Source organism: Kogia breviceps, chromosome 12 (assembly GCF_026419965.1).
Source record: "Kogia breviceps isolate mKogBre1 chromosome 12, mKogBre1 haplotype 1, whole genome shotgun sequence".
Taxonomy (NCBI): domain Eukaryota; kingdom Metazoa; phylum Chordata; class Mammalia; order Artiodactyla; family Physeteridae; genus Kogia; species Kogia breviceps.
This window is the reverse complement of record NC_081321.1, coordinates 99,668,168-99,672,556: the sequence shown is the minus strand read 5'-3', so window position 1 is coordinate 99,672,556 and position 4,389 is coordinate 99,668,168.

Below are 4,389 nucleotides of genomic sequence, written 5' to 3'. Positions count from 1 at the left end.
GCGCTCTCGCAGAAGAGGCCCGGCCGGAAGCATGTTCTCGGCGTCCTGAGTTCCGCCTGGCCCGCCGCTCCCCGGCTTCAGTTGGCGAGTCCGGCTCTCCGCCCACGCCCCCTTCCCGCCAGGCCATCAGCTTCCCTCTTGGCACGCGCAGTTGTCCGAGACAGTCGGAGTTTGTTGCGGCAGTGTGTATGTGTGTCGTGTGTGGCTTAGGCGGGCGCCCTGTGAACAGGCTGGTAAACGAAAGAAGGATGTGAGGTCGCCCCGAGGGCGTGATGTCCAGCTGGGTTCTTCTGGAAGCGGGCGCAGGCCTTACCTTAACTAGGCAGGAAGGGAAGACTAGCAGGCGGAGGGCCCGGACCTGTACGAAGGCCCTGGGCCTGGGGACGGGGTGTGGGGCCAGACCAGGCGGGAGCGGGGGCGACACGATCACAGTTACGTTTCTAGGAAGATGTTCGTGGCTGCGCTGTGGATCTGAGCTGAGAGCCTGGTTGGGAGGCCGTGACAGCAGCCGTCTTGTTATGGAATAGGGGGACCTGCTGCTCTCCGCTTACAAAATCAGTACTCACAAATGGTAGACAGGAAAGCTGCTTTTAATCAGAATGCCGGCAGTCTGGGGAGGTCCTGGGGGACTCAGCGTCCCCAAGAAACCACCTCCAAAGATTCTTCTCGGCCATGAGTTTTCAAAGGGAAACAGAGAAGTGATCTCAGTTAATCATTGAGAAGGGCGGGGGTGGGGGGAGGTGGGGAGCGGTCAGAGTCGTCACCATCCTGTGATCTTCCTCTGGATAGTATCTTGTTCACACGGTTTATTCAGGAGATTACTGAAAGGGAAGCAGGGGAAGAGATCTGGTCATGTTAGTAACTTATTCTTCATTTCTACTTCTTTGATTTACGGAAAGAACTGATAAGCTAGGCAAGGTATTGTGTGATTAAAAAAAGATTTGAGGGCCTTCCCTGATAGCTCAGTGGTTAAGAGTCCAAATTGCCTGCCAGTGCAGGGGACACGGGTTCAAGCCCTGGTCTGGGAAGATCCCACATGCCACGGAGCAACTAAGCCCGTGCGCCATAACTACTGAGCCTGTGCTCTAGAGCCCGCGTGCCTAAAGCCTGTGCTCAGCAACAGAAGAAGCCGCCGCAATTAGAAGCACACACACTGCAACAAAAGAGTGGCCCCCGCTCACCGCAACTAGAGAAAGCCCGCGCACAGCAACGAAGATCAACACAGACAAAAATTTAAAAAAAAAAAAATGTGGAAGGTGTGCTTGGGCCAGAGATGAGTAGAGCATGGGGGTGCCTGGTTTAAAAGTTAGTTACAATATAGGTTTGCTAAAGGGACAGGAAAAGGGGCTTCCTGCTGAGGGCAGTTTCCTGTAAAGAGCCACTTACAGTCTGGGAAGGAAATGGTGGCGACAGAGATGCGTATTTGGAGGTAAATCTACAGCCCTTGCTGGTGGAATGGACGTGGGGGATGAGAAAGAGTGCGGAGGACTTGATGACTGTGTCTCGTGGCATGTTTCCTGAGGATGAAGTGGCCTGCCAGGTCAGCCTCAGTGTGTGAGGTGCATTGGGGCCTGGAGATGCAGCTGTTCCTGAAGGAACGAGCGAGCCTGAGGGTGAGGGTGGGGATGGGGGCCTGGCACAGGGTGGCAGGGGGGCTGATTTGGGGTGATAGAACCTGGAAATATTTTCTGGGCCTAATAGAAGAGTGTGGGAAGGGAAGAGCGTGTAAATGAAAGCAAAGGAAGAGGCCCACATGGGACACCTAGACAGAGCAGAGCTGGCTGGAGGTCCAGTGACTGACGGGGCGAGTGGCCGGGAGAGCAGGGAGAGCAGGGAGCTGGCGGTCAGTGCGCAGTGCCAAGGCCAGGAGCGCCACAGGGCTCAGGGGACTGTGAGATTTGGTTTGATGCCAGCAGCTACGGCCCACATGTGCAAAACACAGGCACTCTGTAAATCAGTGACTCTTAGCTTTTTCTACTTCCACCCACAGTTCCATTTTACAGGGGGGCCCAGGGTACACACCAACCTCTACACGAGTGTAAGAAAGAACGGCTCTCCAAACAGCTCTTATCCTTGAAACGTGCCATGTACCTATTGTTTGTCTTGTTTTAAAACTGCTGCTGCTGTTCACTAAATTGATTTCAGGGAGGATTTGAACCACGGCTTGAAAAAAGCAGGAGAGGAAAGGCACTACATATGCAGATGGTTTTTCAGTCTGGCCAATAACACACATACCAAAGCTTGGCGTTAAAATCACATTAATTTCTTAACAGTTTCTTGAAAAGTTAACAGTGGACATAAATGTCTAAACGTGGATAATTATTAGGCAAGTCATTTAGTTGAGAACAGGAATAGTTTTAAGAGTCTTGAGTGAAACGAGGAAGGCCCCAAGCCCCCATCTTGAGACAAGAAGCAGGAACCGCCAACTGGAGCGGGCAGGATAAGCACCCTGGTTGGAGGGGAGGACACAGGGCCCCTGTGGGGACACAGAAGAAGGTATCAGGGAAACATCCAACAAGGGGCGCCATCCCGTCTTGCATTTCCCGGAAGAGATGAGTAAACCCAGTATCTGGATGCCTGGCCTTCAGTGGATTTAAGGGTGAGCACTTAGTCGAGGTTGTGGCGTGGCCCAGCTGACGTCACTGGACTTTGGACAAGGTGGGCGACCCCACCTTGCCCGGGGGCACTTTGGTGCAGGGTTGGGGCAGAGTCGCTTCCTGACCAGCAAAGAGCTCTGGGGTCAGGAGTGCTGCCACCCACCTCCAAAGTGGCTGAAACCTGACACATCGGCAACTTCTCTTCTGCTCCTTTTCAGTTAAACGTGCGGTGTTTTAGCTACCTGGTAGCTCCAGGTCTTTAATCGCTGTGCATAATCCAGGTCCACGATGGACCAGCCATGTAAATGATAATGACATCCCAAGTGCTGTCTGCCAATAGCAAGGTAAGATGTGTGGATGGCAGAGCTGTGAAACGTGAAGGCGTTTGCACCAGGAAATTAATGAAATGTGGTGAAAATCTCCTGAAGTTGGACCTCTAAACCCAGGCGGGTGGGCCCTCTGGTGGCCATTGACACTGCTGTACAGAAGAAATGGCCGGCCCCCTCCCCGGGCTCTGGAAGCACCTTGGTCTCCCTTCCAGTGGTGGACTTAGGGGCCGGGAGCCAGAGAGGAAAAGAGCTTTGTCGGGCCCGAGCAGCCAGACAGAAACCCAGACAGGAAGGGAAGGGGGTGACACACGGGGTGGCAGGCGCCGCTTCATCCAGCGCGTACTCTGGGGGGCCTCCTCCCATCTGTCTGAAGAGACTTCAGGTCAGGTTACGTCTGTCCTGCCTGGGGACACTTGTAGATTGGACAAGGCACCATGGCCCCCAGGAGAGCTTGGCTGTTCCCGAGGAGCCCGGGGTGGGGGGGGACACGGGATGAGAAGAGCCAGGGAGCAGGCGGGGCCAAAGGCCCAGGTCGACCCCAGGCTGTGGGTGGGATGGCCGGAGCCCACGTGGTCCCCCCCCGCCCCGTCCCGTCCCCACCGTGACCCCCGGCAGAAATGCAGCCTGTGCACACAGGAGAGTCTCCATAAACGTGTGTTGAATGAATTCCAGATTTGGGGTTTTCCCCTGAGAAATGAGGGGCCGGGTCAGACAGCTGAGGACCCCTGTGGTGGCTTCTAGAATTCCACACTGCCCACCGGAGTGGAGACAAGAGGCCAGGAGCGGACGGCCGTGACCCCTCTGGGCTCCTCTCCAGCTGGCCAGGGAGTGCGCCCGGGAGTGAGCCCAGGGCGAGCGCCCCGTTGCGAGAGTCTAGCCGCTAGTTTACCAGCGACGACTCGAGTTATGAACTCTGACTTCCAAGCATTCCCGCCTTTACCTGTGACGCCCTCTCTACAGGTGCGGCGGGGCCACCCACGGTGCGCGCTTTTCTACTCTTGATACCACGGGAGTCGCCGTTCCAAACGATGATTTGCCTTCACGACATTCACCAGAGAAAGTGCAAGCACAGCCCTCTGGGGACAGAGTTCCCTGGTTTCGTGCCGGGAACACTGGATGGGAGCCCCCAGAGCAGGTCCAATCAGCAGCTTTTCTACTGGGGGCTGTGACGCCACTGAATTAAGACTGTGAGAAATGATCTATACGGATTAGTGGCTTTCAGGCCAGCTAGGTTTTAACAAATGTAAGTTAGAACAGCTCCAGGCAGGGAGTAAGCCTTCCAGTGAGCCTGCCCCGCTCCTGCTGCGAGCACCCGAGGGGACCCTCCCTTGTACACCTCCTGTCACCTTGGTATCAGATAAGCCCCTCCTCTCCCACGTTTCCCTCTCCATCCCGCACCCCACCTCCCTAGAGCAGCCTCCCCTTAAGGTGTGGTCTCTGGCCAATCTCATCAGAATCACCTG